Raw genomic sequence first — 22,305 nt, 5'->3', positions numbered from 1 at the left:
TCTTTGGAAGGAGTCATTTTCTTTCTGAAATAAAATAAACAAAAAATTAAAAAAATGAAAAAGACCACTATTTATAGGTACTTCTGCTTGCTCACGTAAATTGCATGCTTCTTCAAACAGTCACTCGGGTGGCTATAACTCGATATATATTGTATACCATGCAGAAATGACCATAGAGTTTTATTTGTTGTTCAACTAAACATTAGAATAGTCAAGATGTTCTCGTATTTGAGACTGTTTGTGCCAGATGTGGTGGCTTCATCATCATGCCCTCTAGGAATTTCCATGCACTACAGGCTGTAATAAAATAAGGTGTGGTAAACAAGAAAAATCCCAAGATCAGGGAGAAAATGGCATGTTAGTGAGAGAAGAATGTGCAAACTTGTCCAAGATTGCAGAAAGCCAACAATTACTCGAGTCACAGTGCAGAAGAACATTTCTGAATGCGCAATGCATTAAACCTTGTGGTAGATTGGCTACAATAGCAGAAAGTCTTGTTGAATTCAGCCCTTGAAGAATTTGGGTCACCCAAATTGATATTAATGACACCTACTGTACCCCGTAAAGCAGCCACACAGTGGGTAGATGGGATAAAGTGTTGAGAGAACTAGGACATTTTTGCAGGAACCTTGACATTATCTAAGTAGAAGAAACTGGAACTAAGGCAACAACTCTGGAGACAAAGCAGACTGTGGGAGTCTTTAATCTGTGCAGTCTACATGATCATTTACAAGGTGTGAACCTACCTGGATAAGGATCAGCATCTCCAAGACTGAGGTCATGGTTCTCAGTCAGAAAAGGATGAGGTGCTGCATCAAGTGGAGTAGTTTAATTTCCACAGGGTCTTGTTCACCAGTGAAGGAAAAAGGGAATGGGAGATCAACAGATGTATGACAGCAGCAACCACAGTCACATCGTACTGGTCAGTTGTTCTAAAAACCAAAAGGCAAAGCTCTTGATTTACTAGTTAGTCTATGTTCCTACCCCCCACCTATGTTCACGAGTTTTGCAAAATAGCTGAAACAACTAGATTGCAAATACAAGTGGCAGAAGTGGTCTTCCTTCGCAAGATGTCTAGGCCTCACCCTTAGACATAGGAGCTCAAAGTAGAGCTCCTGCTCCTCTGCATCAAACGGATCTAGTTGAGATGGTCCAAGTACCTGATTTGAATGCCTCCTGAATTCCTCCCTGGAGAGGTGTTTCCAACCGGGAGATCTTGGGGCAGTCCCGAGACACACTGGACAAATTATATCTTCCAGCTGGTTCGGAAATGCCTCGGTATCCACCCCAAGAGGATTTGGAGGAGATGGTAGTTGGACATCTTTTCTTAGACCACTACCTCTGCAACCTGGACATGGATAAGTGGCAGAAAATGGATGGAACCTCTCCCATGCTGTCTAATGCTGCCAAACTGGTGTTAAAATGTCAGATGTTTCTGGGATTATGTTATGATTGGGGCTCCTTTCTCTCGATTTACCATAAATGGCTGTGGCAGGTAATAGACAAAAAGTTTAGGAGCGTACAGGAGACTGAGACAGTGCACCGATTGAGATGCTGTGGCAGAGAACATTAATGAATGCATGGTAGCCATGGCTAGGCATACATGTTTCTTTGAGGGTTTAGCCTTTTACATTATTTTTACAAATCAGCTGGCCCTTGAATTTAAATATCTAAATCCACATATGTGTAAATATTAGGCCATTTGAAAGGAGAAGAAATTTGTGCAGGAATGGTTTTAGAGCAAGATAAAGTAATAAAAAGAAAATATATAAAGACATACTAGAACTGTTTTTTAATTATAATACAAAGAAAACCTGTCAGTGGTTACCATCAGGCCACAAATGTCAACTCAGGACACATTTTATGAGCATTGCAAATGTAGGAGCCATTTATTAGTTAGTTAGGTTATGTTAAATTGATAGAAGTATTTTTTTCTTAGTTATGTCAAAATGTTTGCCTATTTATTAGTGCATAGTCAATGGGAGAGTCTATTATAACATCCACAAGCTAAATTATAAATGGGATATTCTAATTATTTCATTTCCCTCGACTACAGACTTTTTCCAGTTTATAATCTCCCTTGCAATTGGTTAGGCAAGGAGGACAAACAGTTTCAAATCGTACGTATAGAACGTACTGAATATACTAAGCGAAGCCTATGTAAGTTTGCCAAAGAGAAATAACACAACCTTCAAGTACAGAAACTGAAGTTCAACAAGAAAAAGCTATGACTGTAATGAAAGAAAGAAGAATCTTTTTTCCTTTATTGCTTGTTATTCTGCATGTGTAATAACTTTTTTCAGAATTTTTGTAATTTGTCCATTTTTTTAAATTTTCGCTAACATTTTTAAAATTTACTTTTTGGGCCAAGAGGTTTTTTTGTTATGTATTTGATTCATGCTATATCCTGCCTTGTTAACTCAGTAGCTAGTCAACTTTGGGAACTTAGAAAAGACGCAGCTACAGCAAATAAAAAGAATACATTCTACTGCTGGTTTGTTGCTAATATCTTTATTTTAGAAAAGACAAAAGCTATCAGTGAAGTCAGGCATATCTCATTGCTGTAGAAAATTGAAATAACAATTGATGCTTTTAAATCGCAAATTAAATCTGCAAAGCCAATTGAATCTCCTGGTTCGGAGGAGATCAGTAATCAAAATGAATGCACAGACCAGTTAGTACTGGCTTCTCTTGCATCTGAGGATAACAACTCAACTTTCTCTCTACTATTACAGAACATAATCCATCCTTTCTGACAGTAAAAGTTTAAGAGGTTTAAGATATTTCCTTTATTTGTGATTTTCTATGCTGTGGTGGTAACATCACTTCAAGGGAGGCCCACTGAATTAACATGCTAATTTAAAGGGCAGCTCAGTTATGGGACTCACTCTGGACCCCTAGAAGTTGTTGCAAAGGAGAGAATTAAAACAAAACTGAGTGCCATTATGAACAATGCTGCACATCTCCTCTCAGACACACTAACACTGAGAACTTTTAGCCAATGAATCATTCAGCAGAAGTGTATCAAGAAATGCTACGGGGGCTCCTATGTGCCAACAGCAATATGTCTGCATAATGCCTCACTTGGACTAGGACTACTGAGTTAGGAAGTTTTCTATGTCATGCATGGGTGTCGGAGGAATCCTCTAAGAGCCGGGGAAAGGTATGCAATAACCCGCTGAGATGAGAGAAGGGGCTACCGCTGACTCTGGCCTGTTGTTCTTCTTCCTTCACAGTTCCGAGAAGCCGCCCAGTAAGGGTTTTGCTATAAAAGAAGCGCAGACTAAGGAAAATGCGTCTTTTGCCGGAACAACCAAACGAACCGTACAGCGGAGCACATGACTCTCAAAAATCCTTAAAGAAGGAGGAATCCCTGATTGGGAATAGCGCATTAGTGCGTTTTTTCATGACTTTTTCATTTTTGTTTGTTTCGTCTCACAACGATTAAAAGAGACGACCCAATTTGTGTCCCAAAATTTCGACCATTTCCAGTCTGTCCTTCCACCCCCCAACCAAATCTATCTTTTTATTTTTCCTGCTTTTTAGTCATTCTTGTGTGTTTTCAAACCAGACTGTGTGGAAATCTATTTATTTATTTATGTTTTTATTTAATTATTTATTCAAAGAGCTTCTGTAAAAGGCTAAATTTCCCCCTGAGGACAAATAAAGTTTTATCTATCTATTCTACAGAAATTCAGTGAATGCAAGGAATACCTTTTCAACAGCTAAAAAAATAAGTGATCGAGGAACGTCTAAAACACAGGTGGGCAAAGTCAGTCCTGGAGGGCCGCAGTGGTTGCAGGTTTTTGTTCCAACCCAGTTACTTAATTAAAAACCAATTCTTGCCATTTATTTAATTTCATGGCTTGCTTGTGCTTTAACTTTGCCATGTTAACGTCATTCTCATATCCTAGATTTTTTTCCTTTGTAAGGATATCATCCAAATGATTTGAAGTCTAAAACAGATGAGTTATTTTCAGTGCTTCACTTTTTTCTCTTCACTTTCCTTCCAAGTATTTCATTGGAAACAAGCTTAATGGAGAAATGCTAGTTTCTTTTGTCATTTGCATCTTATTGCTAATTATGAGCAATTAAAAAACAAGACTACAGCTGTTTAAGACTAAAATAAGCAATAAGGGTTCAAAATCTTAACAAGTGAGACCACTAAAGTGAAGCAGAAGTGTTACTCGAGCAATAAGGGCTTCTTATTAAGCAACTGGGTTGGAACAAAAACCTGCAGCCTTAGTGCGGCCCTCCAGGACTGAATCTGCCCACCCCTGGTCTAAAATCTCTCTTCAGAATATGACTAAAAAGGAAAATCATAGGCTTTTTTTCCAGCAAACATGGTTCTCCACACTCCCTATTAATCCATGCTGTTGCTTCTTTTAATTTAGAAGAGTTTGGTTATGTGATGCCTTCCTCATTTCACTTTATTAACAACTGTTGATTATACTGACATTAATTTTCTTAAACTTGCCAATATAGAAACACATCTCTTGATATCAGTATTATGTATAATTACTAGCATTAACTGCTGTTTTATAAAAACATAATTTTATTGTGAATTTAATTTTAAAAAGTTTCAGGTTTATTCAGTTTAATCTTACACCATGTGCTTATATTTATATTCCCTGCACACTGCATACTGATAACAAGTAAGGTGTAGTTAAAATATAATATAAAATGAAATGCACCAAAAACCTAACATAACGTTTAAACACTGAGAGAGACCATTCTCAATAATTATGATGAACGTAAAATGTTTCTCTTTGTTAAACTCAAGTAAGTTTGGAGATTCAGCAGGTCATTTGCTTGTTTCAATAAGATAACATTCCACTTCACAACTTAGTAGGTGAGAGTTTGAAATAAATGCATAAATTAATGCATGCTTCACTCTGTACTTTGTATTGTTTTTCTTTTTAATTGTTTTCTGTTGTTCATTTCCTTTGATGTCCTTCTGCCTCTTGAAATCTAATGCAAACAACAAATGAAAATATACATTTATATATTTAAAGAAGCTGATGTTTTTGAAAATGTAAGCCCACATAGACACTTCAGACAAAATGTGTGTTATGGAGGTTATTGGATCCGTAGGCAGAATTGATTTTGTTTAATTACCTCAGCTTGAACTGGCTATTCTTTTTCTGCCAATTGTACAATAACCTCAGCTTGGATCTGTATTTGCTGGTGTGAAACATTGTGACAATGTGCTAAGCTGAACAGAGTAGACTACCCTGTCCTCAAGAGCAGTTTCCAGCTTCTCCTTGGAAACTCACCAGGGGCCTCATGTATAAACAGTGCATACGCACAAAAATGTTGCGTAAGAACGTTTCCACGTTTAAATCGCAATGTATAAAACCTAAACTTGGCGTAAAGCCACACACATTTCCATGGTACATCATCCCCTGTCGTACGCAAGTTCTCTGCTCAGATTTGCAGACTGGTGACACCCAGCGTCAAAGCAGTGATACTGTTCCTGTGTGGTTTATCTTTCTTTTTCAGATCCATATCCCTGACGCGGCTTTATAAATACACTGAAATTCACCACATATTGTTTATTAGTTTAATGCATCTAATTGTAATTAACCTGTAACAATATAATGGTCCACAGAATGGTCAAACTATTCCAAATACCATAACTGCTTTAGCGTTGTTACTCTTCACTGCACCTCGGATCCCACATCGGATCATCTTTTTCCATATTACTCTCACTGCACCACTCGGAGTATTTACAGTATATCACTGTATCTGAATCACGGCTGTACAGCAGCTGATTGGAAAGAGAATTATCGGGATACATCATCAAGCACATGCTGCCTCAGCCATGCGCACAGTCTATTGAACTGCTCTCATATGACAAATGCTTCAGAGCCTTTCCTGTACGGACCTCGCAGTTCAGAAACAGTTTCATCCCAAGAACTCTAAACGCACTCCATCAGTCCATCAAGTGCTCCTTGTAGAACTGTTTGTACTTACCTCACTGTAAACTTGCGATACAGTTATAATATTGCACAACCTGAGCCACTTTATAAAGCGCATATTTACATATGATGACGATATCATTTTTAAGATGAAATGCAGCAAAATATGTTTATTATATTATATAGATAAAACTTTAACTTTAACTACACAGTGCCGCAGCGCTAGCGAGCCGCTGGTGCTCCGTTCACGGATTGTTCCTGCCTCGCGCTGTATTCTTGCTGGTGCTGACGCGACATTGGAAGGATAGATGGATAGAATAATTAAACACGCACTACGAAGATATTTCGATGTTCCTTAAAAGTTTTAAAGAATCGCCATTCTAAGCTTACAGATGGCTTAACGTCTATTACAGAGCTGATTGTGTGGCGATTAGCTATTTGAAGAAAGAAAAGGACAGGAATTGAAGGTTAGTACGTTTGAAAGAGACAGTACTGCCACAATAAGTATTTCATCAAAGGTCGCGCATGGGGCAGCAAGCATCTTGTGTGAGACATGAACAATCACTGCGCCAGCGTGTTCCCATGTTTAATAACGTGCTTTAACTCCTATCATCATGAAAATGATATCACGTATACATCTCAGTATTTTAATTATTCAGACAGCTGTAATATCACGAATGTAATGGATTCTGTGTCCTGTTGGAGGAAGAGAAAGCCAGTTTAAGAAGCACGTGGTGATTCACACACATAGAGCACCAAATACAAAACAAAGCATTTAATGTGCTACTTTAGTTACGATGGGATTAAGAAACTAGTAAATTTAATGATTTTAAGATTAAGTTTATGATGTTCTACTTTAATGACAAAATAATCTACGTGATTAAAGTGGAAATTTAGAGATTAAAGTTGACATTTCATGCTTTTTCCACACTGTGTGGCTTTTTTTTTTCTCTGTACCCTAATAAGCTTTCATATGACACTCAGACCGTGGGCTAAGACTCGCCTTTTCATGGCAACTTTGATATCTGACGTCTTTTTTTATTTTGTGAGCTTTCAAGTTTCTCCAACACGCTATGTCACTCGATCAACTTCCTCTTGTTGTTTATACCACTGTTTAAACCAACAAATTGTATATTTTTCTTTGCCTCCATTTGGTATTCTTTGAAATTCTTCTTTTTTCCCTCTTGGTTTTGCCATTGTCTTTTCACAGAAAGCTGAGCTTAAGGGATATTTATATTGATTTGCATATTCAAAGCGGCATAATTCTGGGAGGAGTTGGGACGGGACAGCAGGCGCGTGCACGTGTGTTACTTTTCACTCTGACCGGGATTTATGTAGAAGAAGAACGTGGAAGTTGGTGAACGCACAGATTTATGCATCTGGATTTTTTTGTGCGTAAGCACATTTCCGCTTTTGTCTGTATGCCATGTTTTAGTGTGAATTCTACGCACGGCGTTATACATGAGGCCCCAGATGAGTAAGCGAGAGAGAGAGAGAGAGAGACATGTTCCCAGTGGCTGTGCTTGTTACACCCACTATTAGAGATGGTCAGGGGTATCTATCTATATCCCTAAACTGACTCATCTTCGTTTTCGGAAGCAACTGTTTTGCTCCATGGCCCTCTTAAACTGCAAAGTCCCACATCCTATAATAGAAACGAAGCTCGGTGATTCATTCTGTTAGTCACTACCTGATCTTGTGACCATAGGTGAGAATGGGAATGTAGAATGAGCAGCAGATCAAAAGCATTGCTGGAGGGCTTAGCACCCGTGTTGTGTAAATGGTCTTGTATAATGTTCAGAAAATGTAGCAATTAGTTAATCAGTCTCTTTGTATGATTACCTCTACCTTAATTCAGTAAATAAAAAAACAAGATACTTGAATTCATTGACTTAGGGCACCTACTCATCACTTATCTACAAAGTACATGGAGACACTTTTCAGGCAAAGAGGCAGATCTAGTGGGTATGTTTCTAATCCTAACCTCATCAAAACTGGTTGCACACCATTCTAGTGTTAGTCGGAAATCACAGACTGATGAAGTAAATTGGAAAGCGTCATTTGTAAATGGCAGAAATGCAACTCTGCCATTTCCACACTGGATAGTCTTCAGCTCTCAGCTTCATGTTAATGTCTTTCCATAAAAATCACCAACATGAGGGAAATGCACACTTGGTGGAGTCCCATGGCCACCTTGAACTGGATTAATTTCATGCTAATGATGAAAGCACAATTCTTTACAAAACATTAAGAGACAGAACTAGCAAGCTCCCATGACCCTTCCAGTACATGTCCAGAACCAAACAGTTGGTCTTTTTATCCACAGATAAGCTGGTATTCACATGGTTACTCCTAAATTTGTGATTCATATATTGAACAATGCCTCTATTCCAACACTCTGAAAGGCTGAAAAGTGTGATCCCGTGGTAAGTGGAACACAACAACTCCTCTTTGAAAATGAGGACCAACGTCTGCCAGATGTGAGGCAATATCATGCTAGAAATGACTCAAACCCCAACTAGTGATGGCTTACTGCCTCCTCTAAGGAAGGAACACTAATCTGGTTTATAGATGGATTTCTTCAATCTGCTCCTTCTACCTTTCCTCAATGCACTCTCTAATGGTCATTTTTTCATCTGTGCTAAGTCAACTATAAACTTTCCCCTGAGATTTCCAAATGTCTCCATATGTGTTTTTTAGCAATCCTAAGAAAAGAACTTCATTTTTGTTATTTCTAACAATACCCATATCTTTTACAATATTATAGAGATTTTGCTACTAAAGGTTGAAATGACAGTATAGTCTGACTGATTAAAGGAACTTTTCATCTAAAACTTTAGCTCCTCGTGCATCCTTTTCATTATTTACCTTCTTCCCCTTTGCAATATCTTTCATAAATATAACATTAGCTTCCACTGTTATGCTGATGACCCCCAGCTCTCTCTCACTAGCAAACCTACTGCTTCCTTTCCACCCTCCTCCCTTACTGATTGCATAGCAGAAATCAAATCCTGATTTTCTTCAAACTTTCTTAAATTTAATAACAAGTGACAAAACTGAGGTTCTCCTCATTTGTACAAAATCCACATTATCCAAAACTGATCATTTTTCATTTGTTATTGATAATTCCTCTGTCTCCCTTTCCCCAGAGGTGTCATCCTTGACAGTACTTTATCCTTTCAGTCCCACATCAATAACAACATCTCCCGGTCTGCATATTTCTACTTGCGTAACATTAATCGTATTCACCCCTCCCTCACTCCCCACACCACTGCTATCCTTGTTCATATCCTTGTCATTTCTTGTCTGGATTATTGTAATTCTGTTTTCTTGGGTCTTTCTCTCAAATATCTTTATAAGCTTCAACTGGTCCAGAATTCAGCTGCCTGCATCATTACTAGAACCCCCTCTATTCACCATATCACTCCTGTTTTGTAGCAACTTCATTGGCTTCCAGTTCAGTTCCGAATTCAATTCAAAATTCTCCTACTAACTTTTAAGGCTATCCACAAACCTCGCCCTTCCATATCTGCCCGACCACCTCCATGTTGCCATTTCCTCCCACACCCTTAGATCCTCTTCTTCCATCCACTTGACTGTCCCCTTTGTCTGTCTTACCACTATGGGGAGCAGAGTATTCAGTTGCTCTGCTCCCCAGCTTTGGAACTCACTACCACCTGAGCTTAGAAATATTGAATCATTTTCACTTTTCACATCTAAACTTAATACTCATTTGTTTAAGACTTCATTTTCTCTTGATTACAATTGCTCTCTCTGATTTTAACTTCTGTATTTTACTTTTGCTTATAATCTGTGTTTTGTCTATTGTTCGGTGTCCTTGAGTGTTTAGAAAGGCGCCTACAAATAAATAAAATGTATTATTATTTTTATTATTGGCCTGATACAGTGAAATTAGCATGCCAATAGTTGCCCCAGTCTGCTAACCAGTATCACAGGATACCTTGCTTTCATCTATGAACTAGATGGCAACCCCTCTATTAGTGGAAGTTGTCCTCTAGTCACTAGGGCAAATACCCCAGTCTTTTAGGAGACAACCACATACAGAACTCCAGATGAGGCCTCACCAGTCCTTTATAAAACTTGAGCAGAACCTCCTGTGACTTGTACTCCACACACTGAGCTATATAACCTGACATTCTTTTAGCCTTCTTAATGGCTTCTGAACACTGTCTAGCAGTTGATATTGTCAGGTCCACTACGACTTCTAAATCCTTCTCAAAAATTGTACCTTCAATTTTCAGACCTCCCTGATCCACTGATGTCCTCCTGGTGCAGGATACTGCCTAACTTCATCTGGCCAGAGTGTGTAGGCAGTTCCTGGGTGATGAAGGCATTGATGCCATTAACTGGCCCACACGTCCTCCAGCTCTCTTCATGTAACAGTCTGATCCTGGTATCTCCTCCATGCCCTTGAGACTTTCTTGTGATGGCAGGTATGAATGTGCCATCCTGGAGGAGCTGGACTACCTGTGCAACTTGAATCGACTGTGGGTACTGCCTTATGCTACCAGTAGTGACAAGGACACTAGCAAAATTCAAAACTGGAGAAGAATCTGTCAGGAAGGCTAAGAAGTGACCAATCATCTGTGTCCACCACCTGCAAAACCATTCCCTTTTTCGGGGTTGTCTTTTCAGTGCACCTGTTGCCACTTTCATTTGCACCAAAGCAGGTGAAGTTGATTCACAATTGCTTATTCTTCCTAACTGATATATATATCTCTATATAAAATACAACATTTGTCTGTCTGTATGTCTGTCCGGTTTTCACGAGAGAAGTACTTAATGGATTTAGATCGGGGTTTTTTCTATAAATTGATTAAACATTTCGGTTGATTTTGCGACTTCTCTCATCGCGCTAAGAATCGTAGTTCACTTGCAGGAGCGATATAGTCGCGCTATTCCGAGACAGAGGCTGTGGGCCGAGGGGAGGGGGAGCCAGGCGGCGCCCAACTCACTGTCCTGTCACTAATATGCAGGTGGAGCCGCAACTTAGCAATGTGAAGCCGGTCAAAAGGCCACAGGAGCCATGTGCAGCACCAGAGACCATGTTTACCTCTGACTCGCTGACTGCCTTTAAAAAACATATAAGCATTTTTTTTTCTTCAATAAATACTACTTGAGAGAAATTATAGAACAAAGGCATGTTCCTGAATTTCAATGCTTTTCCCTGAATATTCATTCGGTTGTTTCAGAAATTACTAGAACCATGTTCTTTTGCAAAAGAGGAGATGCTGAGGAAAAAACGCAATAAAGGCACAGTCATTAGGCTGTTGACAAATAACCAATAGTGACTGGATTTGATAAAGGGACACAATGGATAATGGGATCAATAGCAGTGGGATGATAGCTTGAATTCAAATCAGGCGGAATAGAATATTCTTTTGAAGGAGAAATTGTAGGTCTTAAAATAGACATAATATTTTTTTGTTCAAAATACATACTTCCCTTTATTTGACATAAACCCAATATTGTAATTACAAAGTGCAGCAGATGTTTGTCTACAATAAATACCTACCGTGATTTGGTGAAGTATTGCAGCCTGCAGCACACTGGACAAAATGAAGACATTTCTTATAACATGAAGTACAAATTTGTGTTGTATATTTGTCACAGGAAGAGTCAATATGTTTAATAGAATGACATTATATAAATCAGGACAAGCTAAAGTTATTGCTCTTTCTTTTTCCAGAATGTAAACCTTGCACTTATATACTAATTTTGTATCCTCTTTATCTCCCTTAATTCCTTTTTTGGAGCCCATTTATTTAATACTGCTTTGCAGAATGGCTAGCTGCGACTGTTATGAACATTTCAAGGAGACCATAATGTTGTCATCCTCAGCTCACCTCTCGGTTCTAAATTCATTGTGTAGTCTGGCATGAGATGGCTTTATTATTTATTTATTAAATGAACGAGACAATGAACAATCACAGAGTTTAATCAATACTACTTGCCTACTTCTATGTTTCATATCAAATCAAATCAAATCAAATCAAACCAATGTCAATATTTATGGTCCTCAGGTTATTTTGCCTTGGGATAACTTTCTGCTTTTGCTACAGTAACTCGGGTGAATACAGTATGCACCTCTGTGTCTTCGAGAGTACATCTTAAGGGGATATCATAACTCTGTCAGTTCCTTCCTGGAACTGCATGCCTCCTTAGTGGTCTGGGGGTCCTTTGGACTCCAACCGTGCCTACTTTTCTGAGGTTGCAACTGGGTCTTTCTTTTGTCAATGTTGAACTGCTTGTTTCCACTTAGCAGCCAGAAGGCCTTGTAACTGCTTGTACTTTTCTCCATACAGTAGACATTTGGCATCATTGACACCAGCTGCATCTTCTGTCCACTAGAATCTTGATTGAACATTACATGCTTCTCCCTTCTTGGCTGGTGCCTTCACCCTTCCAGGACCTAAGCGTACGCACAGGGATATCATACTTCTGCCCATATGGTACTCTCTTTACCATGAAGTTCCACTAAGGGACAGTCACCTGCCTTCCACCATCCAGGTGGTTCCCTTTTCGTCCAGACAACCTCTACCCAGTCAAGGTTTGAGGTTGAGAATCATTAAAGAAAATATGTTTTTGGCAGAACCTCAGTTTCATAAATCAAGTAATATTTTTTTGTTTGTTTAATGCATTTCAGTTCATTCCACAAAATATTGCATTTTTACTAACTGACAGAAGATGTGACAAGTGCTGTATAATTTTTAACCCGGAGAATGACTTGTTCATTCATCCATGCATTCAGTCATTTTCTGAACCTGCTTTTACTGATTTAGTATCCTAGCAATCCAAAAGCACTCGTAGGAATGTCTGGCCAAGATATGACCAAAGGCTGGATGTGACGCCAACTCATCACAGAGAATGCTTACAATCCTCGCTCATGATGAGCCAATTCTAAGCCACAATTTTAAATTAACATGCACATCTTTGGGATGTGGAATGAAACCAAAAGACCAGTAACCATGGCAACAATCACACCCGGTGTTACGGTCCACTGAGGCAGTGGCATTAACCGCTGGGTAATCATGACACCCGGAGTGCAACTCATAAAAGGAAGTCAATGACAGAAAGGAGTGACATTTAATGTAATTAACTCTTTCAACTGTCTGTTGAGAAAATAGAAATGGTTTGACTTTTTTGACTAATAATTTACAATTCTGATTAACTAATTAAATAATAATAATAATTATTAAAAAGCATCACAAAGTACAGCACAGCTACCATAGACTACATTCTCTGCCAAAGAAAATGCAAACTATAGTCCCAGAAAGTATGCCTACTGTAAATAACCCAATATAGTGCATAGCTCTAGGTCAGTGCATGGCTTTTAGTAATTTACAGTACATCTTTTAAAATATTGTGGGATACTGTAGCCCATGCTCACATAATAAATCAACAAGGCTTAAATGTCACCATTACTTAATTACACTTGGGAAATGTGTTGCCACAATGAAGCAAAGTAAGCTTGATGATTACTGATGTCCAAGCACTCGTATACTGTAAACAAGAATCTAAAGGGAATACAGTTTAATGGAAATGCACTCAGTGCTTTAATTATAATACCGAGGAAAAAATTACTCCCCATGAAACCTGATTTAGAAATACGCTGGTCCACATTTTAAAATCAAGGAGCATGTAGAGTAATTTATTCTTTGTGTGCTTTACTCTATTGAAACCCTTTGGCCTGCTTTCACTGGCCAGCTACATGTTATTTCTCTAGATGGAAATGAGGCCATTATTTCTTATAGCTACTTTCTTCTACAAACACTACCTGAAGGAGCTAGAAAAGTACTATACTACTGTATCATTTTTACAAGGATGCTAGGTTTGTTTCTAGACTGCTGTGATATTTTGGTGAAGTTGACATGCTCTTCTGAGTATTGTTGGTTGTTAATTCCGTTCATCTTAAAATGTACATTTAGTTTGTCTGCTCAGTTTTTTGTATTCTTTGTCATGTAATGTCTTGGATACCCAATGATGCTTTGCACTTAATTATTCACGCAAGGCTCTTCCTCCGCCTGCATTTGATATGGTGCCACACGAGAGGGTAAGCATTAAACTAAATGAAGTGCGAGTTCAGGGAGTTGTTTGTAGATGGGGTTATGGTGAGAGGCACCCTGTCAGATTTGGCTGATGTTAAGAGTCGTGTTCCACAGGAGGCAGTGCTAAGGTCACTGCTATTTTTATTATAATTCTCAAAAATTTAAGGAAACACTTATTCTTCACAGTCTAACACCAAGTCATCTTCAGGGATATCAATCTGCTGTCAAGTTAGGAAGTATAAGCGATTGTGAATCATCTTCACCTACTTTGGTGCAAATGAAAGTGACAACCGGCACAATGGAGAGGCATCACCAAGACGACCCACAAAAGGGAATGGCTTTGCAGGTGTTGGCCACAGACAATTGCTCTCTCCTTATCCTTCCTGAATGATTCTTCTCCAGTTTTGCATTTTGCTAGTGTCCTTGTCACTACTGGTACCATGAGGCGGTACCCACAGCCGATTCAGGTTGCATAAGGTGCCCAGCTCCTCCAGGATGGCACTTTACACCTAGAGGAAGTGACATTTCTTTATTGTTTTTCTGTCCTCTTTGACTGTTCTACAGGGCTATTCAAAATGAAAGACCAAATTTTATTCCAAACAAACTGTATAAGACAGAAACACATTCCACACATCACTGGATAGAGGAAAGTTCAATGTTTAAAAGTACCAGTGAATGCCATCGAGTGCTATTTCTTGTTTATGGTATAGTAGCATTTCCATTTGGAGGTCTGGCATTACCTGATGGATTGGAAGAGGTGGACAACAAGATCTTGCTCATTGTCTATGGCCACGCAGGTCTCCAGACCTTATCCCTTGCGATTTTTATCTATGGGGGTACATTAAAGAAAGAGTGTTTGTTCCACCTATGCCCGCTAATCTTATCTGGACAGATGCAGTGGTGCTGTAAGAATTATGTTTCTGGACTTCTCTAGCGCCTTCAACACCATCCAACCTCTGCTCCTTAGAGACAAGATGACTGAGATGGGAGTAGACTCACACCTGGTGGCATGGATCGTGGACTATCTTACAGACAGACCTCAGTATGTGCGTCTTGGGAACTGAAGGTCTGACATTGTGGTCAGCAGCACAGGAGCGCCGCAGGGGACTGGACTTTCTCTGGTCCTGTTCAATCTATATACATCAGACTTCCAATATGACTCAGAGTCCTGCCACGTGCAAAAGTTCGCTGATGACACTGCTATTGTGGGCTGCATCAGGTGTGGGCAGGAGGAGGAGTATAGGAACCTAATCAAAGACTTTGTTAAATGGTGCGACTCAAACCACTTACACCTTAACAGCAGCAAAACCAAGGAGCTGGTGGTGGATTTTAGGAGGCGGAGGCCCAGGCCCCTCATGGACCCCGTGATCATCAGAGGTGACTGTCTGCAGAGGGTGCAGACCTTTAAATATCTGGGAGTGCAGCTGGATGACAAATTGGACTGGACTGCCAATACTGATGATCTGTGTAAGAAAGGTCAGAGCAGACTATACTTTCTGAGAAGGTTGGCGTCCTTTAACATCTGCAATAAGATGCTGCAGATGTTCTACCAGACGGTTGTGGCGAGTGCCCTCTTCTACGCGGTGGTGTGCTGGGGAGGCAGCATAAAGATGAAAGACGCCTCACGCCTGGACAAACTTGTTAAGAAGGAAGGCTCTATTGTAGGAGTAAAGTTGGACAGTTTAACATCTGTGGCACAGCGACGGGCACTAAGCAAACTCCTGTCAATCATGAAGAATCCACTGCATCCACTGAACAGTGTCATCTTCAGACAGAGGAGTAGCTTTAGTGACAGACTTTTGTCACCGTCCTGCTCCACTGACAGACTGAGGAGATCGCTCCTCTCCCACACTATGCGACTCTTCAATTCCACCAGGGGGAGTAAATGCTAACATTATTTAAAGTTATTGTCTGCTTTTACATGCATTTTTATTACTATTTAATTTAATATTGTTTTTTGTATCAGTATGCTGCTGCTGGATTATGTGAATTTCCCCTTGGGATTAATAAAGTATCTATCTATCTATCTATCTAAGATTTGCAACATCAAATTGAGGAAGCTGTGAATTCAGTAACTAGGGGCCAGTGGACTTGTGTGTGGCAGAAAATGGTCTACCATTGTGATGTTTGTCGCGCTACACGTGGTGCTCATGTTGAGTGCATGCAACCTCAAGGGCCACAGGACCAAACTATGAACTTCCCTCTATCAAGTGATGTGTGGAATGTGTTACTGGCTGATACAGTTTGTTTGAAATACATTTTTGAAATCTGCTCTTTCATATTGAATAGCCCTGTATAAAATTTCAGCTGGTTTGACGCATTTAAAAGCAAGGAATCCATATTACAGACTGGCACACTGGCTAATTATTCTATGTTTTTCATTACAGGTTAGGTACTGGCAGCTATTCTGCCCACACTGGAAACAAGGCATGAATCATCCATAAAAAATAAAGCATATGTGCTGGTTTTGTAAGGTTTAGGGGGCAGACCAAGCTAAAACAATAAATAGAAGTTATTCAATGTTAATTACATCAGTGGTAGAGCACAAAAGTGTAAATGAAAAGATCATGTTAATCTGCAACCATGTGCAAGTAATGAGTAATAATTGTTGTTTAAAGAAATTGTAGTTTCTATGGGCCCTCATAATACAGGGTGGCCCAGGGAAACAGCAAATTTTGGAATTATGTGTTGGCAACCCTGGGATGTCAGCAGTTGTTTGGGACCAATGTGACCTTGTTTAGAACCCCTTGCCATTAGTTATAATGGAGCAGTGGAGCGGTGTGCAACAAGCATTCACTGTGAAAGCCTTTTATAAGAATGGTGATAGTGTGATAGTGCTGCTAAAAATGAATTTTGGTGTCATTACCAGTTAGGATGTCATGATTGTGTCCCATCTGCTCATGCGATTAGAACATGTGTACATAATTTCGAAGAAATGGGTTCTGCCTTAAAAAAGAAGTCCCCAGATGGAGCCAGTTGACATGCTACCCGACAATCGATGGCAGCTATTCGATGATTGTTTGGAAGGCGTGTCATTTCACACAACAGTGACGTTCCATGACCTCCGAGATCCCAGGATCTCACTCTTTGTGATTTTTTTCTGTGGGTACATCTCAAAAATTTAAGTGTACTGCACACATCCTGGAACCATTGCTGAACTAAAAAGGAGGATTGAAGAGGAAATCGCTGGCATTCCTCTTGACATGTTACGTCGAGCAATGCAGAATTACCACAACAGGCTGTCAGAACGTGTACAGAGAAATGGACAACACCTTCATGATGTTTTCTTCAAAACATCAAATAAATATTGATTACCGTCATTAATTGCATATCCCTTACAATACAGATATATATATGTCAGAATTAAATGTATGCTGTATTGTGTTTATTTGTGCATTGAACATTCTGTGATAGATAGATAGATAGATAGATAGATAGATAGATAGATAGATAGATAGATAGATAGATAGATAGATAGATAGATACTTTATTAATCCCAAGGGGAAATTCACAAATGTGTCACCCTGTATAAACATTCTTTATCTGAATAAAGACGGGAGCTTGTTCAAAAAAGTCATCTTAATTCTTTATCATGTCATTTATACTTCAATGGTCTGCCCACTTACAAATATGTTGAAAAAATAGCACGGTGCTAACTGCTCTGTAGTCTGTGGTTTACAAAACTTATGCCTATTATGTTTCTAAAAATCTCTGGACAGATATCCCTCCTAAGTGACACGGGTGAAATTTACTTAAATTATCGCAATATCTGTATCAATTATCAAAATCATTCATAGGGCACACTCACCCAAAAATTGCTACCTACTTATACTGAGTCAATTTGCAGTCACCAACTAAACTAACAGTCACGTCATTAAGATGTTGGATTAAACTGCTATTGTTCTTAAACAGTTTCTCAAACAAAAGACCTTGGGATACATATGCATTTACATGCTTTTTAAATAAAGAGGAAGAATAGCCATGGCTGTGTCAATACAAGCGAAAACTACATACAGTCCTTTTGTTAGCTCTGTGTACTTAATATTTAGGTAAAATTAATTCTGTTTAAAAATAATGGTTTCTTTGGGTAAACTCCTACTTTACATTTCTGCTACATGGAACATTGAGATACTGCAATATGTGGACATGCAATGTATTATAGATACATGCAGAGAATGAAGGTGGGTTTTGGCCATTTAGTAAGAGTGGATGACAATGAACCCTAACCCTAACCCTAACCCTAATGAAGGTGTTTAATTTAAAGCAGAAGGAAAGAAAAAGAGACCAAAATGGTGTGGGTGGGAAGTAATCGGAAAGGACCTAACAAAAACAAAAGAGACAGACATGGCTAAGGTTAAAACTATTTGGAAAGCCAGGGCAAAAGCCACGAACCCTGCTACCTGCGAGGAAATGATATTGTTGAGGATGATGATGCTAATGATGACAAAGAGACATGGCATTATGGCTGACTGCAAGAAGTATCTCCCAGAAGTGTGTTGGGATCTGCCTAAGTTTTGCAAGAAAGACATGTCCGTGGTTTGTCTGACACCTGACCTCAAAGCAACTACAAAACTGGAAACACCTCAAGATATAAAAACTCACATCTCAATAGCTGATTTCTCAACTGAACAACACGATTCTTGTTTAGGGCCTGTATATTCCCCTTGAGAATATAAAACCAGTGTCCATGAATAGATTGAGACTTATAGAATATTTTGGATTCACTTGGTTGATGAAGGAGTTTCTCATTACTAATAAAAATCTTTTTTTTTTCTTGTTAGCACTGCTGTTCACCTGAGCAGTACATGAAAGCTGGCTGCATAAAAACAGCAAATGTATAAGCTGCTGTTAAAAAGAAAAACTCCATACTAAAACAGAGACACATTAAAATTCAGTCTTTGACATTATATCAAAGAGCGTGCATAAAAAGTAATGCCATAAAACTAATCCAAGAAGTAATTATGCAAAACATTCTGTAGGAAAGTTTAAGCCACTAATGAATAACTTTGAACAATTTAATAGGGTTTAAAATTAAACAAACCACAGAGAAACTCAATAGTCAAACAATACCAAATGCTTTATGAAAATCTAGCAATTGTGAGATATAACTTTGAATTTGTAAATGGATTATTTTCTTCCAATTATTTTTTTTTTCCTGCTCTCATTTCTTACTGGCATCTAACTTTGAATACTCTTGATCTCAATGGTGAATCTACTTGGCAAGCTTTGGGAAAGTATATTTTGTTTTAAAAGAGTAATTTTTCAAAGTCTACATCAAAGAGCAAACTTTTCTTGCTTCAGAATATCCACATTTATAAATGTACCTTTTCTTTTGAAGTCTGTAAAGAATGAATTCCCACTGGTACCATCTAATTGTCCTTCCCTGTTGCTACAGGGCTCTTCTCAGTCATTAGGCTGTCGATTCGGAGTTTCAGTGCCTTTTATTTAGCCTCTACTCTGTGGATTTTCTGCAAAGTGTCTTCCACTTTACACCTGTATCAATGACATTCTTTGAAAAAGAGAAGGGCTTGGAGACGGTGCAATTCTTATTTACATGTGTCAATGAAATAATTAGGGATTCAATGCACTTCTGGTACCACATGGAAATAAAATACTGCAAAGTGCAGTAATACATCATGTTGAAGAATTTCACAGAGCTTGAAAAGCATTACATGCATTCTTTAAAGTATTTCACTCTCTTTTTTTTATAGATAAGCACACAAGTATAGAAAATTGTCATCATTCTTATCCAGATTTTTTCTTTTGTTAATAATTGCTAAGGTCCTGATTTGCTTGTATGTATGTTATTAATAAATTAAATGCATAAATTAATAGTCACCAATAAAATATATGTAACACATAATAATACAATAGGGCTAAACTAACATTACATTTTTTTTTATTTTATATTAGGGGAATTCGCCCCCTGCTCACTTCGCTCACCAACCCACCTACAGTACCTGCGCTACACGTCAGCAACTTCGCGTCTCTGCTGCTCGCAAACAAAAAAACATTTAATTCTCTCGGATAGCTCTCTTCATTGGGAAGAAACACTACTTTTGCCTGATGGCAACACGAGTTAGACGATCTACAAGTGTCTGACTTAAAGTTTAAAGCCAAACAACATACAGTACCTCAGTCATATCACCTATGTCCATATATTCGATCTCTTTTTGTTTTTACCTTTTCGTCTATCACATTGAATTGTGATTCTATGTTTGGAATTACATCATGACAACGCAACATATAACTGCCCATGAGTGAATGTCGTTTCTTTCTCTCTACATGGACTGTGTCTGACAATGGCATTCACAAAAATGAGAAATGATTGAACCGTGTGCGTGGTTGTAAATGTTTTGAAGTGGATTTCACTTTCACCAAACAACAAATCTTTTAATTCTTGTGGATACACCTCTTCATTGAGAAGAAACAGTATTTTTCCCTGATAGCAACACGAATTAGATGAGCTACAAGTCTCTGACTTAAAGTTTAAATCGGAACAATACATTCAATCTCTTTTCGCTGTTCCATTATTTCACCGAGTAATACTTCCGTTTCTTTGCACTAATGTGATCTTTACTATCATTTTTTTGAGACTTTCGAATTTTTGTACTTCCATTATCTCTAACCTGCTCTGCATGTGTATCGCACCGATGTTTTTGAATTCTTTACAATGTTCTATTTTGTCATCTACTCTTTGTCTTTTATTTCCGGCCCCGGGCATGGTTAAATCTCTTGGCACAAAGTCTTGTCTCATGGGACTTGAAAGTGTCTCTCTTCAAAAGATCACGTCTTGTCACAGAATAAAAAGTCTCGTCTCCCATTTTTTTTATTAAAATGGAGAGACATATGTACTGCATGGAGGCCAGGTGATGTGGCAGGTTGGTACTTGATTTTCATGATTTGTTCCATGTTTTTGTATGTTTTCTTCCGCCAGTCTGAAGACGTGCTCCCAGGTGGACAGGCAAGTCTAAACTGGTACAGTATAGATGACCGTACAGACCAGTGTTCCAGTCTTGAATTATCTGCTGCAAGGAAACGGCCAAGCCATCATTTGATGTGATACATATTTTTGTATATTGAATATAGGCTCAAAGTGATAACACATATTTGAAACTATAATGAACTAACTGAATATTATTAAACCGTAGAAATTTTTATATGCAATATGCAGAAATTATATTTAACATACATTGCAGTCAAGTTAATTTCAATGACTACAGGTTTGTAGAACTTATCCGATTTGCAACTAAAACACACTATTATGCCATGCAACAGTTATAAAGTACACATAAACACACATTACATTCAACACATAGTCAAACACATCCATCCATTATATCCTAACTACAGGGTCATGGGGGTCTGCTGGAGCCAATCCCAGCAAGGCAGGAAACAAACCCCAGGCAGGGCGCACACACACGGGACAATTTAGAATCACCAATGCACCTAACCTGCATGTCTTTGGACTGTGAGAGGAACCCCACGCAGACACACATGGGGAGAGAACATGCAAACTCCACGCTAGGAAGACCCAGGAAGCGAACCCAAGTCTCCTAACTGCGAGGCAGCAGCGCTACCCACTGCGCCACCCTAGTCAAACACATAGTCAAACACATAGTCAAACAAAATTAACTTCAAAGATTTACATAAACAAGTCTTAACAATAAAAACTCCTTTAATATAATTATTGGTATCTGGCGAGATGACACCAAAGGAACGGAAAATGAAAGTTTCATAAATCTCTGGGTAATCCACAGTCATTTAGGACAGGCAAAGTCACAGTTCTGATGCGTTAGGTGACCGGGCAACTAAAGACATCCTGGGCATTCTACAATATCATTTCAGTCATTGTAAGTTTGATTGAAACAGTTCTCCTTCTAAGTATGGAGGGCATGATCATATTTCAGACAGCAAAAGCAGCCAGTGCCAATGCAAAAGAATGCATTCATATTAATGGGATTTACAACCCATGGACAAAAAAAATAGTTGGTAAAAGTACATTACAAAAATAACAAGGAATAGTGAGGTCTGCGTCCTCATCACTGTACTGCAGCATTGAGATCCACACACAGACCACAGGGGTAACAGCACACTGATGGCTTCACTAACACCTCTTCCAGCAGCAACCCAAAATTTTCCTAGTTGGTCTCCCATCCAAGTACTGGCCAGGCCCAAACATGCTTAGCTTCAGTAGATTAGCTGTTTAGAAGTGCAGGTGGTGTGGCTTCTGGCTACCACGGTGAAATCCTCATCTGCTATAGGTAACAACTCACCAGAAGCACAAGAGTGGTTCTAGAATAGTAAGACATTAA

The sequence above is a fragment of the Polypterus senegalus genome, chromosome 18 (genome assembly GCF_016835505.1).
Source record: "Polypterus senegalus isolate Bchr_013 chromosome 18, ASM1683550v1, whole genome shotgun sequence".
NCBI classification, from domain to species: domain Eukaryota; kingdom Metazoa; phylum Chordata; class Cladistia; order Polypteriformes; family Polypteridae; genus Polypterus; species Polypterus senegalus.
Note: the sequence above shows the minus strand (reverse complement) of the source record.